Source organism: Euprymna scolopes, chromosome 5 (genome assembly GCF_053919585.1).
Source record: "Euprymna scolopes isolate OS-2025 chromosome 5, ASM5391958v1, whole genome shotgun sequence".
NCBI lineage: Eukaryota > Metazoa > Mollusca > Cephalopoda > Sepiida > Sepiolidae > Euprymna > Euprymna scolopes.
Window position 1 is genome coordinate 156,032,808 of NC_136486.1, and position 22,024 is coordinate 156,054,831.

The window sequence follows — 22,024 nt, forward strand, 5'->3', positions numbered from 1 at the left end:
ATATACGCATATATATATATATATATATATATATATATATATATATATATATATATATATATGTATATTCGCTCTGGTCTAGACCCGCAATACTTTGTGTAACTTAAATGTTGTATAATATTCATAACTGCACATATATTACTCGATCTTTTAAATTTTATAAAAGATACTAAAACGTAAAGCCTCTGTAAATGTCAGAGTAAGACTGCCGTATCTATCCCCCTTTTTAAGATACCTGTGTATATTTTACACCTGGCTAGAATTATCCAAAGTCAGACTCTATAGAAACTCAAGTACTTATATTCAGTTTACTGTGTTGAATATCATGTGATCTGAAATATAATAGTAGTTATATAGATTGTTAGCCTCTTCTGTTTGTTTTACATCATTAACAATAAATAAGTAAGAAAATTGCATCGAGAATTCATTAAAGATACATAGAAACTATAATCTAAGAGACAGTTTAACCTTAGAACAAACAGATGTGATTTTAGTCATCCGGAAAGAACAACTTAAGGTGACTTAGTCAGTGATGAAATGCATGGAGTTTGATATAATTCAGTGCAATAGCGACATAATTATTTCATCAATATTTATCATTTTAGTAGAAATAATAACTATTATATCTGCATGCTATAAAAATAAAGAGATATTTTGATTTGCTAAGGGTCTTTTTATGATACATTCAAGTTATATAAAGAAAGCGTCTTGAGTTTGAATTTAATTAAACCCGTGCAATATTCTACTCGAATCTTGAAAGTGCATCGATTTTTATGAAATTCTGAGGAAATAACAAATTAAAGGTGATAATTAGAATAAGTAATCCACTAGTCATTCACAGGCAAAAAACATATTCCTTGCTTAAATTAATAGTAAACAGCTTTTGTAATAGAATCCATGGCATGTGCAGCGATGATGTTAGTCGACACCTTTATCATAAAATGTTACTGTTTGTTTACATTACGTCCGCCAGTTCCAAATCGTTTCTAAGTAATTCTCAACAAGACCTTGCTGGGTCATACATACAATTAAATATAAAATATTAAACAACTATTAATCAAAATTAAGACGGATAAAGCACTATACTACATAAAGGTAAGAGGATAAAATGCCAATTATGTCTTTACATGAAAACCCCTTTAGTGTAATTCATCAGATGATAAAGCGTATTTAAATCAAATAGATAGTTGTGTTGTTCATTGTTAATATGATTTTCTATTTTTTTCATCGATTGTTCCCTCTTAGTTCAGTTCAAACAGGAGAGGCCGGTAAGTTAAAGACGGCCTTGTTATTCTTGTTATAGAAGTGAATCGATTGGCGCCACAAACAAACGGACGCCATCTTGCTTCTATTTGAATCAGGCTCTTCTATTTTAATGAAAGTGTTTGCTTTCATTACACTTGTTTATCATCGCTATAAATCACTTTTATTTTTTCCTTTATTTCCTTCTTGCAATCTATAAATACATTCTTACATTGCGCAAAACATTGTTGGATATCACAACTATTAATAACACTCAGTGTTCTACAAAGAGAAAATGTGTCATAATTTTTATTGATCAAAAAAATGATCGTAAAAAAGTTTAAAGTACACTGAACAAACATTTATTTTATATTTACCTTTTGTTTAGTATTTGTATTTATGATCTTTGTCTAGATCTCATATAAGGCCATGAACAATACGCGAGAATCATAGCTTACTCATAATGACACTAAGTACTTAATCTCCCAACTAACATTTATAATTGGTTATGATTAAAATAAATTAACTAATATATTAAGACGTACGAATTGCGTGTTCAACGATTGTATATAAATTTGAAGATAACAAGATTCCTCTTTACATCAGACTCTTGCAGTTACGATAACGGATGTTTAGTAATGATAATGACACAACGATATGCATAATGTTTTATTTTAAAATAAAGTTTCAAAGTAAAAATATATGCTTTTTACTGTCTGAACAAAATATCTCCGGCCGGAATTAAGTTTTCCTTCTTTATTTCAATGCAGGAAGTACTCTCTATGAAATGGTTGAAGACGAACATTTTTCAAAGAAGTATTTTTCATGATTTTCCTTACGGTCTTACAGAAGAAATAACAAGATACGCATTAGAATATTTTTTAAATATTTCATTACTCATTGAAATGCGTACGTATCGTACATACATACACATTTCCTTCAAACACAATAGTGTTTACATATACAGTTTAGTGTCAGATTTACTCATTTAGAACTGATTAAAAGCTTCAGCGCTTACGCAATTTTAAACCTAATTCATAGCTCACCTTTTTAGCTATATTTTGAAATAGATTCCTTTCAATTATCGTTCATAAAAACAAAAGTGATAATAAAATTACTGGTATTCAAAAGTCCTACTAATAAGACTGTCGGTTACAAAAGCAACTTTTGCAACATTGACACATGAGAGGAATTCTTCTGATGAGCTATCGGTTTTCATAGCAACTTCTTCATCGTCGACCTCTTCATAAATTATAGCGGAATGTCGGTTGCAGGACATCTTATTCATGTTATATAGTGAAATAGGTCACCAGGCAACAATATTTGCGAGAGAAAACCAGAATAACAAAAAATATTACGTAGGTATGATTTCCTTGGATTTCAAAACTCGATATTATTACAAATAGTACATTCAATAATAAAAAAACATCGCATGAAAACATCGTTAGTAAATAAATGCTGGCAACTCAAGGATAGCGGACGTTCACCGGTAGCCGAATGGAAAACACTAAGACAAGCAAACACATTTAGAGAGACCTAGACGATTCATGTAGATTATGCCTTCACGAAAAATTTGCTATCCTATACTTTACAGAACCGACACATCTATTACAGTGTTGGAGAGAAATAGCGAACAACTGTGTTGTCAGTATAAAATTTACACTAGAAGAGAGATACAAAATAAATGTAAAACCAACAGTAACAATACAAAATTAAAAAAAATAAAATTAATAAATAAATAAATAAACATGCATATACATAAACTATCACACACAAATATATGTGTATCTATATATTTCTCTCTCTATATATACATATATATATATATATATAAACTAATACATATAAAACAAATAATTGAGATTAAAAACAGGTCAAGACACTAGATATCTACGCTAAATTGCACACAAAAAGGAACGGGTCAACCGGAGTTCAAATAGGACTTTGTCCTGAAATTACCTGCTCATTGGTTGATCAGGAAGGGGGTGATGGATACTAGAAAGCTGATTGGCTAACAAAAAAAATACATATATATGAAAACGCGAGACAACCACAAAATTCTCGCATACGCCTTAAGAATACTAGAGTGGATGAAACGCGGAATATTCAGTGTAACTTAATCGCTATATATATTTTATAACTTTCTATACACATATATATATATATATATATATATATATATATATATATATATATATATATATATATATGTGTGTGTGTGTGTGTATGTCAGTGTGTGCAATAACAGAATGTAAAAGAAGTTGTAAATATCAAGAATAAGTTATATCCGTCGATAGTTTATATCGCCTTAGATACAAATTAAAGAGCATTAATGTCCTATCATGAATAAATTCTATAATGTGAATGTGCTAGTCGTTATTGTATCAATAATTGTTTCAAAATGGATTTTCTGTCAAATGTTTCTGGTAGTTATGTAAGGATCTGACACGCTGATTAGCAAAAAGGATAATCGTAATCAACCAAGCAAATGTTAGTTACATCGGATTTTTAATTTTTAAATCTTGATACTAAGGTAAGTCCCAAGTTTAAATTCTGAAGAATCAACAGTCATCGCATAAATAATGATTTAAAACTAATAAATGCTTGTTTATTTTCATAATATTTCGTTTTAATTTTTTTCTTTATAAATGTATTTAAAAAGTATCTCGTTGACAATAAACATCTATTGTGGAACATTAGATATTATATATATATATATATATATATATATATATATATTTATATATTTATATATATGTATATATATGTATAATATATATATATGTATATATACATATATTCACATACACACATACAGACACATATATATATATATATATTAATTCTTTTTTTTAAAGAGTGTAGCCATCAACAATTGTGTGTTTTTTTTTAAAGGTTTTCATCATATTTTTATTTTAGAATATTTTTATAACGCGTTTCGAGCTTAGGGTGTGCTCTCTTAAGATGTTTTCGTAACAAGTTTTTATTTAAAATGGGAGTTTGTAGAGTTATTTTTACCTCCGCTGATACTAAATGGTTTTTTTTCAGAGTCATGTGTGGTCTCAGACATTCTGACTCCAACTGTAAGTGTTCAATATGTCCGGTCAAAGATAGATTCAAAGAGGAGCTTTTGGTCCATTTGGTGAAGGTTTTTATGGTTTTTTTAGGGTTTTTTTTAAATACTGGCTTGCCTCATGTATAGCACACACTCACACACAATCACACCCGCATACATATACATTCATGTACATGTACACATGCACACGCACACGCACGCAGGCACACACATACACACACGAACATACATAGAAATATATGTAGGAGCATACATATATACATACCCACCTACACACTCACATACATACTCGCACACATCCTTCACTAACACGTCAATTATTTTTATTTTTTAATTTTTTATTGTATATATATATATATAGATATATATATTAATATATACATATATATTTTCCCAACCGAAACACGCATGTATATATGAGCTTAATCATTCAGACATAAGTACACGATCCCACACACACACACAAGTAAGATGGAGAATAGGTAGGAGAAGATATATATATATATATATACACATATACACGCACATGCACACACATATATATATACACACATACATGTATGTGCATATACACTCACAAACATCCACATACTATGTAGGCACATATACATACACACACATACACACACATACATATGCAGGGGCTCACACATACGCGTATATCCATATCCACACGAACGCATATACCCACTCATATATATACATATGTATGCATATGTATATATATATACACATACGGATGCGTATACATTCATCCACCCATATATATATATATATATATATATATATATATATATATATATATATATATATATGAGCACATGCACTCACAATCACACATACGCATACATATTCATACATCCCACCTTATGTATATATTGGTTGAAGTTTTGTTTCTTTTCTAATCCAATGCTATGCTACATCTAGTTTGTGTGTATACGTGCACTTATGTTTGGGTGACCGAATCCATGTATGCATATGTGCTTGGATTGGAAAAGTAAGAAAACTTCAACCTATATATACATAAGGTGGGATGTATGAATATGTATGTGTATGTGTGATTGTGAGTGCATGTGCTCATATATATATATATATATATATATATATATATATATATATATATATATATATATATATATGGGTGGATGAATGTATACGCATCCGTATGTGTGTATATATATATACATATGTATGCATATGTATGAGTGGGTAAATGTGTTCGTGTGGATATGGATATACGCGTATGTGTGAGCCCCTGCATATATCGGTGTGTGGGCATGTGTGTGTATGTGTATGTGCCTACATAGTATGTGGATGTTTGTGAGTGTATATGCACATACATGTATGTGTGTTTTTATATGTGTGTATGTGCGTGTATATGTGTGTATATATATATCTTCTCCTGCCTATTCTCCATCTTACTTGTGTGTGTGTGTGGGATCGTGTACTTATGGCTGAATGATTAAGCGCATATATGCATGCGTGTTTTGGTTGGGGGAAAAATATATATATATATATATAAAAATAAAAATAATGGACGTGTTAGTGGGTGATGTGTTTGAGTACGTGTGTGAGTGTGTAGGTATGTATGTATATATGTATGATCCAATATATATTTCTATGTATGTGCGTGTGTGTATGTTTGTGTGCCTGCGTGCGTGTGCGTGTGCATGTGTACATGTACATTGATGTATATGAATGCGTGTGTGATTCTGTGTGAGTGTGTGCTATACATGGGGAAAGAAAGTCTTTAAAAAGAACCCTAAAAAACATAAAAACCTTCACCAAATGGACCAAAAGCTCCTCTTTGAATTTATCTTTGACCGGACATATTGAACACTTACAGATGGAGTCAGAATGTCTGAGACCACACATGACTCTGAAAAACACATTTCGTATCAGCGGAGGTAAAAATAACTCTACAAACTCCCATTTTAAATAAAAACTTTTTACGAAAACATCTGAAGAGAGCACACCCTAAGCTCGAAACGCGTTATAAAAATATTTTAAAATAAAAATATGATGAAAACCTTTAAAAAAAAACCCACAATTTTTTATGGGTACACTCTTTTAAATATACATTTTTTCTCTCGTTAGAACTACACAACCATCACTTTAAATATATATATATATATATATATATATATATATATATATATATATATATATATATATAAGCCGTGCTCTTCAACGCGTTGCTGTTGCACACATAGTTATTTTTTGTGCAGATATATTTATGCTTTGGTATGATGAACCTAGAGCACGCAGCATAAATTGACTTTTGAGTAAATGTCAATGTATAAATGTAATCCGCACAATTGTAATGATTATCCATGAACTTTATTGACGGTGATTTCAACTGACAGTTGAATTTGTAATTGCAATCTTCTAGCTTGAAATGGCGTACCTTCTAGAAAAATATTAATCGTGGGATGAAGACATCACATGTTTTTTCCCGGTTAGCTATCTGCAATTTCCAGGCTTGGTTTGGTTTATAATTTGCAAAATGATAATTGGAATTTCAACTTTCCATTGCAGTAAATGCGGTGTTATTCTGGTAAAATCTTGTGAATTAAAAAATGAAATCTGCTGGATTATTAACCTCCACATCGGCTTCTACAACAGTGTCGATGGACTTGCATGTGCCCACCTCACTTGGATTTGTAAGCTGAATTATATCGTTTAATTCATGGACTTCTTTGGATTGAGCTTTAAGTACAGCTAGTTCACTTAACAAACCATTTTTTTATAATTAATTTGAATATATGTAAAACATTTTTTTACCCACTTTTATTTTGATGTAACTAAATTCTCGAAGTTAGGAGGGAATGAAATTCCCCCTTAACTCGGATCAGCCGACATTTTTCCGTTCCCAATTTTCCACATGTGATGCGGAAATTTCTCTGCAGATCTATCTTTCAGAAAGTGGGCACGTTTATATTGACGTAAACAGAGTATATGAGGCAAGCCATTATTTCAACCGCTGGTTTTTATTGAGTATTTACAGTTAAAGGTTGTTTAGCAGGTAATATTATTGCATTTCCAAATGGTCAGATATTGTCGTGAAATCTTGCAAGGACCGATCCAGAGACTCAAGTGGTATTTTCTGTGCCATTGTGAATTCATCCGAAACAGTAATTTGCATTTCTGCAATATTTTCCTATACTGGATATTTTCGAGATATTTAGCATGCGTGTTTCGAACCATTGAATGTTTAATAGTAATTTCAATTCGGAATAAGTTGTGCTTCTACCTGTCAGTAAGGCTGCAGCAATTCTGCATGCAACCAGAGCAAGGCTATGCAATTTTATGATCGAATGGCTGCCAAAATCTCTTTAATTAGAAGGGTTTTTTCCCGTTCCTTTTGGTGCTGTTCTAATTAGCCGTAATTTCCAAATAACTTTCTATTCTAACTGAAAGTAATTTAGGTAACTAAAACAGTATTTTTCAGGTGTTGACAATACTGTAATTTTAGTGACTAAAACAGGCTTTTTTCATGTGTTAGAAATGGCTTAAAAACAGTAAGTAAATTAGGTGACTAAAAAATGATTACTCCATGTGTTGACAATGTCTGTAAATAATTAAGGTGTAACTGTAAGTAATTAAAGTGACTAAAATAGGATGAAGGATTGGATTAGATAGAGAGAAATATAAAGACATAGAGATAGCAAAATAGAAAGAGTGGTATGTAGAGAAAGAGAGTGAATAGAGAAAGAGAATGAGGTAGAAGTGTTAAGAGACAGAGAAAGAGTGAGACCGAGTTCAAGACAGAGAGGGAGTGGGGCAGAAAAATAAGAGAAAGATAGAGAGGGAGGGATATATATATACAAGGAGTGAAAGAGAGAAAGGGGCCCAATGAAATATGGACAGGGTAATGCAGATCGAAGGTAGCGTTAGAGAATGGAGTTAGACGAAGAGATGGAAGGAGAGAGACATAGATTGGGAAATAGAGATTGAAATATACTTGACAGTTTTTTGTTTTGGATCAGTGGCGGACGAATTTATGTAGATGTGAGAATTTTTATTTTCGTTATAATCCAAAGTACACATTTCGGGAGCTGGTATTTTCACAGCCCTGCGTGTACAGAATTAAAAATAGAATTGCTAATAAGAATTAGAGGCATGCAAAGAGATATAGAGGGAGTGAGGGAGAAAGGAGCTCAAAGAGAAATTGCTTGGGTTATGTAAGAGAAAGAAAGATAGGTAGAGAAGGAAAGATAAATGACAAAAAAGATAGAGAGAGAAAGAAAGAGGAGGAAGAAAACAGAAGAGAAACTACACATCATCGTTCTTGTCCTCCATCATTGAAAGAAAAATCATGTAGACTTTTTCGGAAGCTGATTTTCCACACATTAAAATCCGACAGGAACTTGTACAGAATTTGAAAAGTCCTAACTAACTGGCCGTTTAACTTTGCTAGGAAGATGACAATTTCCAACCAATCCACTTATTACTGCTCTAATTGAGATAGATTTAGATACAGCGGACGGAATCTTGACATTTTTCCCCGCGCGGCTGTTTCTCTTACACGATATATAGCAAGTATATACTGTATACTTCATAAAATAACTTTATTTAATAGTTTTGATAATGGCATTACCTAACGTTTACATATGGACGATCATCATGTAACTTTTCCTACACATAAATATTATGTCGAGCGATCTTCTGTTTTATCAAGAAATGTTTTGTTAGTTTAATACGCTGGTCATTACTGCGTCTGCGATAACTAAATTTAGGATGCGCCTATAATTTTAGGTTTTATCTGAAGTCAATTGTTCTGAATTTTACATCATTGATTACAGATTTGCGATAATCGAAACCGATATTCTGAGACTAAACATACCTAAATCACTATTACATGAAATATGTGTTTGTGAAACTTCATGAGTATCGTCTATTTCGTATCGGTTGGCATTGGAGACGAAAGCACAAACACACCACGTGGATTCTTTGTGCATATATATATATATATATATATATATATATATATATATATATATATATATATATATATATATATATATATATATTTATATATATATATATATATATATATATATATATATATATATATATATATATATATATTTATATATATATATATATATATATATTTATATATATATATGCGTGTGTGTGCATGTGCATATATATACATTTATATATATGCTTGTATGTGTGTGTATACATTAACCGTATGTATCGCTTGAAAAATAACAACAATAACAAAATCTAAATTTATAAGCGATAAAAATAAACAGTATAATTAATCTAGGGATTATGGCCTAACGGTTAAGGCACCGGACTGTGGTAAACATGGTCTGAGGTTCGATCCCTAGAAACAGTTAAACTACGCTGATGAGAGGTAAAAACCTTGAAACACGCGTGTACGTAGATTACTGTTTTAAAAATAATAAATAAATAAAAACGTTATATATATATATATATATTAAAAAAGGGCGACTTTCTAAGTAAATAAAAAAATGAGCGCCGAGGCGGCGCCAATATTAACTGTATGTATCGCTTGAAAAATAACACCAATAACAGTATATATATATATATATATATATATATATATATATATACGTGTGTGTGTGTGTATAAACATAAACTAGTGTGATTATACAACCAGGAATCAGAATATAGCTATTTCTTATTACTCTTTTTTTTTGGATGGGAGGGGGGCGTTCCAAGCTTGAATCTTATATATAGTAAACCTCTCAAAATATATGATGGTCCTGATTTAAATAATATCTACCGAATTGGTTCATGAGAAAATTGTCTGCAAATATGTTTATTCTCAAATTTAACTATTTCATCATATACGCTTCTGGCTTAGCGAAATAATTCAAAAGCTTTGATTTCCTAAGGGACACGAAACGCTCTCCGAATGTGATTGTTGTATTCGTAATATAAATGCAAGCAACATACTGTCCTCCAGCTTTTCTTACACGCTGAAAGGCATACTACCTTGGGAAAATCGATCAGTGAAAGATTAAAACCATAACCTTGCTTAAATATCGATTTTGAAATCTAATAATGAGTGCGATGAACTTCGTTTTTACGTTTGTTTCAAGCAGGTATTCACTGAATATCGAAGGGTTAACTCAATTTTACAGATTTGTAAATCTGACAGAGTTGAAATAAACGTGAACGGGGTTGCGAAGATGACACCGGTCTAAATGCGCCGTTATCGAAGACGAAACAGCCGGATTTCCGACGTACAGTAAATAATTTTGTGGCTAGGCATCGAACGATTAATATATGTTTTCTCTGTATGCATTACGGATCAAATAAACACATGTTAATCGTTATAGGGCAACATCAATGGGCATTGAATGGAATCTCATATTATTAATATGTGTACATTCGATGTGAGCTCTCATCAAGCTTAAACAGATGCGCATACAGTCCGTAAGACATACCTTTGTTACATTATAATATAGAAGAATGCGTATTTCAATGAGCAATAAAATAGTTAATAATAATGTCGGGTCCCACACACTTTATAAAACTGCATAAAGAAACTGAACAAAAAATATAAGGGCAACTTTACAATTAAAAATGAATACTATTTATGTTAATATATTCGATTCTCGATACAAACTCCGTGGTAACGGGGATAATTATCTATATGTTAAGTGTATCATGGTACTATTAACACGTGCATATATATATATATATATATATATATATATATATGTATACACACACACATATATATATATATATATATATATATATATATATATATATATATATATATATATATGGTGGCTGTCACTACTTGACAGAAGAAGACTATCATTGCTTTGCTTTATTGTGGATTATTCATTCATGTTCATGTACATTTGAAATATTGTCATATATATATATATATATATATATATATGCACACATGTGGAGATGTGATCCATATGCATCAATTTCTATTTACTGTGGGAACGAAGGTGGCTCTTCAGACAACCCCTGCTCTTACACACTCTGTTGCAAAGGTAACACTTAAGCTGAGATTGAGGGATGCCAACTGATGCTGCTCTACTGTGAACGTTCATATGACGCTTCAGGCCTCAACTCGATTTACAAACCACAGAGCAAACAGAACATCTGTGCCCCGCAGTGTCTTCTGCATAAAAGAAATATTGATCTCCATGTGATCGCTTATGGCTTGCTAGGCCAGCTCTGGATAAAGTTATTTTACCGTAAAAATCGCAGATGTGGTTTTGCACGAAAGCCTTCGACAGACCTGAGAGATCTGACAGATTTTTCTTCCGGATATCACGCTTCATTTTTGCATGCTCATATTTTTTTTCTTCTCAAAGCTCTCACAGCCATGATAGACCAACGAGCGCCACGTTTTACTATCATTGGAAGCACTTTCCCAACTGAACACGTCAATTCCAAGAGCTTTAAGTTTATCTTTAATGTTATCCCTAAAGCGTTTCCTAGGTTTATGTTGTGGACGATTTTCTTGTGTAATTTCCCTATAGAACAGGCGATTTGGGCATCTCTCGTCGTCCATCCTTGTCAGATGTCCAGCCCACCTCATCTGGTTGCGTATAATCAACTTCTCGATACAAGGTACGTCAGCTCATATGAGAACATCCATATCAGGTATAAAAGAGCTCCACCTGATGCCCAGAATGTGTATCGGACATTTCTGGTGCACTCTCTCCATGATTATATATATATATATATATATATATATATATATATATATATATATATATATATATATATATATATATATAATATATTATGTTAATATAATATATATAATATAATATATATTATATATATCTATATGTAGATATATACACATATATGTGTGTGTTTGTATATTTATAGTATGTATATGCATATAATATGTGTATAGTGCATTGTATTCCCTAAATATAAAACGATACTTACTCAATAGCTTCATATTCACAGCATCGTAAATATTTAACCAACGAGCACTTACCTGAAATGAAAGATATCATAAAATAAGTTTTATTGCGATTGAAATATAATGATTCAAACTAAATACGATAGCAAAAACATGTTTAATAAAATTACCATGTGAGTAATTAAGCAGTTTTAAATTGATATATTTTACAATTACGAATAAAATGCAAAAGAAAATTATGCAGATTAACATAATGTATTATCATTATAAAATAACATATTATTTTGCTAATCTTTTCCCGAAAATTATAATAAACTAATAAGATTTTAAATGCTTATTATTAATGTTCTGAAACATTTGATCTCTTTAATAAACGCTAATATTTCAGTCCGAAGGTCAAATTCTGAAAAAAGTAGCAATTTGAGTGTCATAATTATATATATATATATATATATATATATATATATATATATATATATATATATATATATGTATATATATATATACATACAATAAAACATTTAATACATTATATTAATATAATATATATTATATATAATATATATTACATATTTATATTATATTATATTATAAATGTAACTATAAATATATATACAAAGATATATATAGTTAAAAACCCATATAATTATATTTACATTTATATGTACACACTATTTCCTTATATATACATACATGTACACCCACATATATATATAATATATACATATATATATATATATATAGTCATCCACATACAGTACTGTTTCGCTGTTTCACAGCTCATCAGTGCGGCTAGACAGGCAACTACCTCAAGCCAGGATTGAAACCCGACCGTTTATACGGCAGTCAAGGCTTCTAACCATTACGCTATTGGCGGCTGCTTGAACGAGTAGTGAGTTTAACGATGTTTTGATATCGTCCGAAATACCTCCGCTCGATTTGTTTACACAAAGAGCGTCGCTTATATGCTAATAGTAATTCGTTTTTCACTTCTCAATATGCTCAACTCAAGGTGAGGAGCACTATAGTCATCCACATACAGTACTGTTTCGCTGTTTCACAGCTCATCAGTGCGGCTAGACAGGCAACTACCTCAAGCCAGGATTGAAACCCGACCGTTTATACGGCAGTCAAGGCTTCTAACCATTACGCTATTGGCGGCTGCTTGAACGAGTAGTGAGTTTAACGATGTTTTGATATCGTCCGAAATACCTCCGCTCGATTTGTTTACACAAAGAGCGTCGCTTATATGCTAATGGCAATTCGTTTTTCACTTCTCAATATGCTCAACTCAAGGTGAGGAGCACTATAGTCATCCACATACAGTACTGTTTCGCTGTTTCACAGCTCATCAGTGCGGCTAGACAGGCAACTACCTCAAGCCAGGATTGAAACCCGACCGTTTATACGGCAGTCAAGGCTTCTAACCATTACGCTATTGGCGGCTGCTTGAACGAGTAGTGAGTTTAACGATGTTTTGATATCGTCCGAAATACCTCCGCTCGATTTGTTTACACAAAGAGCGTCGCTTATATGCAAATATATATATATATATATATATATATATATATATATATATATATATATATATATATATTCATTTATTTGTTCAGAAATTAAGAAAAACATTGCTACAGCCGATCTCAAGCCAAAGATAAAGGGTACCAGTTTATGGTAAAGCGTAAATAATGTTATGCTTTCGTCAGCCATGTTGTTTCTGTCTGAGGAAAATATCAGGGTCGCATTTATTGTTTATAATGATGTTCATTTTTATTTAACTATAGCTTATTCCTATCCGTGTATATTTTGTTTTATTCTAATATGAATTTTCTAATTTTTTAATTTTTTATTTAATGCATTTTATAAATATGTACTGTCCTGTTTTTGTTTCTGATCCACATGGTTTCCGGTATGCCTTTTGTTATTTTTTTCTGGAACACGGGAGATACTTAATTTATCTTATTAATTTTTTTCTTCCTTTGTTTTAGTTAAGGGGGATAATGCATGTTTAAGGTGGTCCAGGGAACTCAATTAATCTTTATATTTTTAACCGTTTTATTTTAAATAGTTGAGTGCGGTATGCCGACTATTAAACCCCTTTGTCTTTTTTTTGTTTTTTTTATATATGTGTATTTTATTCGTTAATGTAGTCATACTTTTCTTTATTTTTATGCTTCATTTTTGTACTTAATTTTTATTCTTACAATTGCCTAAATGCCCCTTTTTCACTTTTACTAATTCATACGTAAAGTTAGCTGCATCTAGAATACTCTTGAAGGATTTCCTTTATGTGGGGGTCTTCGTTTGTTTTCCGATATTCCCAGTTTATTAGGAGCGTGTGTCTCCTATGTAAACATACTTTGAGGGTCTCACTGCGTACATTAAAACAGGCCTTTTGAGTGTTATTAGTATTCTTTACAATGTGGAATTCTCCCGCATCAAAAAGGGGGCACCGTTTTGAGGTTGGTGAGTATGCTGGCCTTCTCTCTATGATCCTCCATTATATATATATATATATATATATATATATATAACTACTTCATTTACTCACATAAAATTAATATACGAACGTATAGATTTATGCGTAAACTTTAAGTATTTACTTCAAAAGTGCTCAATACGTAGGTAGAGCTAGTTAGTAATTTATAAAATATATATGGCGATTAAGCTACACTGAATATTCGGCGTTTCATCCACTATAGGATTCGTCAAGCTTGTGCGCATAAGCCTGACGAATCCTATAGTGGATGAAACGCCGAATATTCAGTGTAGCTTAATCGCCATATATATTTTATAAATCACCATATATATATATATATATATATATATATATATATATATATATATATATATATATATATTTACACACGCGTATGTACTATTGTTTGTTTAATCGAAATTACGAAATGTAGATTGAGTATCAACTGTAGTAATTTATTTTCACTTTTTATCCCTGTCTCCCTATCAGAATGATTCACAACAATAGCAAATAATATTGCTACACATTTAATATACCTATTTTCCAAATCGATCATTTTTTCGTTAGAGCTATAAATATTAAGACATCATTAATATAATATAAATCTTTAAATTCACACTTATACTTGATATTCAAGTAAACCCCGAACATAAAAATATAAAACTGAAATATAAAATGGGAAAATAAAATATTGCTTTCTAAACTATAAAATATATTTCCGAATAAATTAAAGGAATGACGAAAATGAGAGAACGCGTTAAAATAGATTAAAAATAACACAACTGCTAAAAATATATGCCAAACAGAAAAGATAACTTACAATTTAGCCATAACTTGTAACTTAAGTGTAAGCGATTTTAATTCTTTTCAGAAAATTATTTTTCATTTATTTATTTCAGTAATCTATGAATAGCATTAAGATATTTCAAAACCATAACTTTAATGGATGGCGATTAAGATATTAATACATCTTTGCGAATTAAATTGTTTATTATTAATTATCGGCGCTCCAGGTCCTTTATGTCAAAGAATGTGTTAAATATTTTATAATTGATGAAAGGATATCTATCTTCATAAAGCCTATCTTTCTAACTGAAACGAAAACTTTTGCCGTTTCATGAATATTGTTAGTGAAATAGGTTTAATTATGTTACATTAAAGGGTTGCACCCTTCTCATGTAAGTAAGAATACATACTAGATAAGGTAAAAATTATAGTAGGATAAGCTAGAACCGAATAATACATGTAAGTGTAAAGGATAATGAAAAATGAAATCTTAGAAATTAATTATAAATTCTGTTAGAGATAGTTAAATATTCTTTATGTCGGGAAAAGAGTCGCTTGCCCATTTATGTAGAAATCTGGACATTGAATATGTCGGTTTTAACCATGGAAAGTGCGACTTAAAATACATTGTCTAAAAATAGGTTAGAAATTGAATTGAGGATTCTTTTGTTTGCCAAATGTGTGTTTTGACAAACATATGTAAATCCACGTGAAAATTCGTCACGCTTGAAGACCACACTTCAAACGATATAAACAAAGGAGATTTCTCAATATAGCAATCTAAGGGTTCGAAGTTAGAAGAGTTGAAAGTCGGGAGTGGATGAGGATCAGATATTCAGAGCAGATCACACACGGTGATACTCAGTTGCAGAGGAGAGACCGTTAGAATCGAAGGGAGGAAAATAGACCATGTAAATCAAAATTGTAATTCCTGATATCACCGATCCGTCGATTGAGAATAAAGAAACCAACTATGTGTGTAGCTGTTGTCTCGTGTAGTCATTATTACAACAGAAAAGGTAAATGCGTTTTTATCATCTTATAACGAATATTGTACAACACTTCGAAATATGATGTGGTCCCGTCCCCACTATCATAAGTGAAGTATCTCTCCTCTATGTGTGTAACCAAGAATCGCCCCAGTCCGAAACACCTGTCTACCTCATTATCATCGTCATCTGTTCTTAGTTCCCGTTACATGTATACCCCGTTAATTTGCCGCTAATATGTACCCCTATGCATCAATTATACATTTCGTAAATATTCTTGCTGCCTGTTTCATGCTAATGTGGATCTACGTAATAAAATACCAGAATAAATTACTTGTATTTTAGTGTAATCATATAAAAGGCGTAAATCTAACCAAATTATTAGTTTTGTGTATTGCTTTACACCCTATATGACGTGTTCATCTACTTATTTATTACACTGTTGTAAACGTATCTATAATTAATACTGGTTCACTAGAGAATTTATACATAATTATATATTCTATTGGATTTGAAATATGCTTTATCATAGATGGTGTGCTTAGATTGTGGAGGTATAATGCATTAGGTTACAATTCTCTCTCGTAAATGCCGTTTGTTTATTTGTATGCAGGATCTATATAAAGTTAAAGAAAATTATCTTTCTTATCATTCTAAAAATGAGAACATGTTATTCTTTATTGCTTTATGTGTTTACTTATTATATTTTTAATTGTGTTACGTTTCAGTTAACTTTTAGTAGGAAGGCGTTCTGCATTATAACCTTTAATACAAAACGAAACTATTATAGTCAGGCGCATGTATGTATGTATGCATGTATATATATATATATATTTATTTATATATATATATATATATATATATATATATATATATATATCAATGTATATTTTATGCTCTGAGTATATCTCATAGGGATATGAAAACAGGACTGTCTCGAAAAAAACGTTTTTACAAATATACTCTCATAATTAGAAAGAGTAACAAAAGTAAAATCAGAATTGTCGAGACACAAACTAAAAGCATATTCAACCATAAGAATATGTACTGGCACGCCACCACGCACACACAAAATTCCAAACGCAATGAATTTCGTATACACACTCGCCAATCAATATATACAGAGCGCTCGATAGAAATGATTTATTTAATTTATGGATTGTCAATTTATGTGTTTTCGTTTCGGAAATTTTTGACACACATTAGACGATTTATTTATATTATGTTTTGCATATTACCTGTTGATATTATTTTTTCGTTAGACAAAAAATTATAAAATAAAACAAATATTGGAAGAAATTGGTTTTATTTGTTCTAGTTTTTTTTCAGGAGAAAATATTCCAATCAGCTTTGTAATATAACTTGAACACTTTCATGATATGAGCTGCTTTATTCCGAAACAGATGTAGCGTGTAGAAAATAAAAATGCAGATCTTCAGACGGTGTCTTAATGAATGTGCAAATTAAAGTATGTTCGACAGTTCCTGAGAAATCTGTGTGATGTTATTGTAACAAGGAAGCGGTATAGTAAGTGTATTTGATTCCATACTTTACTAATAACAGAGTGTGCAAAGAAATCCGATTTGTTTACATAGACATGTATATATATATATATATATATATATATATATATATATATATATATATATATATATATATATATATATATATATAGAGAGAGAGAGAGAGAGATATTATTCACTAATAAATAAATGTACAGCACTCAGTCAATTCTGGGACGGTATAGTAGTTATCCTTCAATTCGTTAGAGAAGACTTAACACCATATTCACTTCATATATATATATATATATATATATATATATATATATATATATATATATATATATATATATATATATATATATTCCAATGCAGAAATTCCGCTCTGGACCAAAATACCGTAAGTTTTCAACAACATATGCCACATAAGAATGAAATAAAGCTACCTTGACAACATCTATCTTATGTAGGTTAAAGCCATTTGTTCTACCCCATTCACTATTGATAAAAAAATGCTAGATTACACCCGATTAGCAACATCATGGCAATCACCACATCTAGAAAAAGAAGACGTTCTTATTTTTCACTCTCAGTATTTAGAGCTGCCACTGCTACCATTTCAGACCAGGTTAAATATTATATTTTCCCATAATATTGTGTTCGCGCGGCCACTATCTGGTTAAATAAATACACATAACATAATATTTTAATTTCCCGATCTAAAAATATCAAATTCTTTCTTCTAAAATTCCGTACATTTTTATTGGCTGATATATGACTATCCGCATATTCTAGAACCCATTCTTATAATAAATAAACGAACGCCCCAGAAATTATACACTATGGCATCGCTCTCTACAGAGGGAAAACAACCTTCAAAATACTAAATATACGTATTTAACATATTAACTAATTGCTGTCGCTTTCTACATGTGCCAATTGCAATGAAAAAATTAAAATATATTGACCGATTAGCGTTACTAAAAAAAAAGCACAACAACAATATTAAACATAGAGAATAATTGTCGTCTGACTCTACGGAATAAACTCCTGCTGGCAAAACAAACAAAATTAAACTCATTAACCGATTGGCGTCGTTAAAAAAGTAAACAACAAAATTAAACATATTAACCAATTGTTCTCCACTCTACAGATTACAACTGTGCTAAAAAATTAAATAAAATTATTAACTGATTTGCGCCGATTAAAAAAAACAAACTATAAAAAAACGTATTAATTGATTGGCCTCGGACTTTGCAGATTAAAATGATGATGAAATAAATTATATATACTAATGGACTGTCGTCGCTCTCTACTAGTTACAGCCATGCTGAAAAATATTAAACATATTAACCGATTTGCGTCTCTCTATACAGAAAACAAACACTTTTTTGTCGGGATTTTTTTGTTTTTTGACATTAGTTTCATCCTCGAAAATTTCTGTAAGATGACGCCTTTTACAGGTTTTCAACAATGCTGATTACGAATATCTTATTTTAATTTTGAAGATATAAGCACTTTTTCCGTGATTACGAGTGTCTATTCCGAAAGTTTTTCTTTATATGACGCAGTTGGGTGTTGTCTATTCCGAAAGTTGTTCTCTACATGCAAGGGTTGGGTGTGTATATAATGACATCGGTTCCTAACATGAGGAGATTTTATTTTCCGCCAACAACAATCGTGCATTGCTGTTTACGAGGGGAAGCTTCGATACTCAGGCAACGGTGTTTAACGGGTCCTGCAAGGATATTATATTTACTAATATGCATGCCTGTATTTAGAAAATTCTAACACACTTTTTCGATACTTATTTCATTGCATAAAATAATAAATCTAAAAATATATGAGTAAGAGCATTTCGATAATAAAAGATAACATTAGATTGCCACGATTAGTTACTAAACAGTTTTTGTTTTAATATTGTATGATTTTATAATCGCGCGGTCGCGAAATTTCCAGTGATATTTTGATAAAATTTGTCAAGCTTATTTCAGTTATGTTTTCAACAATTATCTCCGTTGACTATAGGAGCGAAGTTTGGCACTTTATCCGAAAATAGATGAATTGTGAAAAATATATGAAATATATTTGTGCATGATATTAATTTAAACAACCGTTCCTCTTTTTTATTATTTCGCGTTCAGGTTCTTGCACATGTTACACAGCCTACGCAACTTTTTATATGATTCGTAATCACTTAATTACAATGCAAGTAATTATAAATGACTTCTACTTTTCCTCCTTGCCTTGCTTTTTTTAATAATTACTTAGGTTGATTAGCAAATCCATTATATCATGTTCTAATGATAATTAGCAACTAGATCGTCGTTTCAATATAGCTATACAGAATTATCGCGCAAAAATTATTTACTTACAACAGTTTCGTTCAGACAGGTCGCCGTACATATTATACCTAAAGCCTCATAGCAGATCTAACCCAATCAATATAATATCGTTATAAACAATACAATATCGTTTACCCATTTAATAGTTCAATGAACTAAATTTTTAATAGCGTTATTAATAAATATATTATTAATGATACAAAATGATTATTTTCTCATAAGACGTGCTTTCATTATACACTCACATTATTAAAAGAAAATGGATTGATAAAATGTTCTAAACAATATACACATCTATATTCTGTGTGTTAATGAACCATTGAATTTTGATGAAATATATAATAGTTAAAACAGTAATGTAATGCAAAGGGATTCACATGTATAGTAAAATAATCTGTTGCGATCAGGTTAGGTAACTTCTGCAGGTTATTCAGAAAATAATAAAAATCCAACAATTACAATCGTTATCAAAATCTAATACCACATAGGAAAATAATAATATTTCTCGATATTACATCATATTATATCAGTCTATTTGGGGGGTTGCATTATTTTATATAATTTTACATATAATCGATAATTAAAAGTATTTTTAAAACACAGTTAAAACTTAATGTGGATCTGACCAGAATTTTTCCAATATCCAAAATTAAAAAAAATAGGTAAAAAAATGCAAACGATCAAGGGATTCAAGCAGTATAGACCGTATAAGTATTTGCATAGAATCGGTCTTCGTAACGTTAAATGCTGTCAGCTGAAGTGAAAATGTGCATGGATGTACATAACTGCACTAGCTCATGCAAGGTGAATTCCCGAACCACGGATAAAAAGTACGCCATGACATTTCTGGATAAAACCGCACCAAAAAGTCTGAATTAACCGAGCAACGACACGTGTTGAGAATCTCGAGATTAAATTGAAGTATAAAGTTGCCGAGAAACACCCATCAAGTGTTAAGTCTTCATGAACTTGATTAAAGAAGTGTGAGTAAATGTAATCTTCCAGGAATACAGCACGAAGCTTTTGCACAAGATGCCCCGGCGCCTGCAGTAGTAATAAACATTGCGGCATAAACAGGAAATACTGAATCGTTGCTTTAAAAGTGCAATCAACATTGTTGTTTTGTCTGAAAACAAAAATGTATCAGAATAAATCAGTTCATATAGAATATTGAATCAAGTTTTTTTTCAATTTTGATATAAAATTAAGTATGTATTTTAAAGTGTTGCTAGTGATTTCACATAGGTTGAACAATTGTGGCGATTCAGAATATAAGACAGATGAGGGAATGAATTATATTATACATCATTCATAATTATTACATTTTTAGAAAGGTTTGTTTAAAGTGAATGCCGTCTTCCATATTCAACAAAATGCAAACAATGTCCTGACTATTCAAAACGATTTATAGAATAGTATATACTAAACTACACACCATTTGCTTATATATATATCGCATTTACACAAAACACTAAGGTATATGCGAGGCATATGATGGTATTTTCTTTATTATATTTTACATCAATATGGTTATTTTCACAGTAATTTTTTAAAGTTGCCCTAGACGAAATAACCACGGTAGGAGCTAAATATTTATGTGGAGGATAGAAATACTATAGGAGTTTCGACACTCTGAATGCAAAAATTGACAAACATACTTTTACGATTACACAATGAAATACATATTGATATATTTTTGAAAATGTCTGTTTAT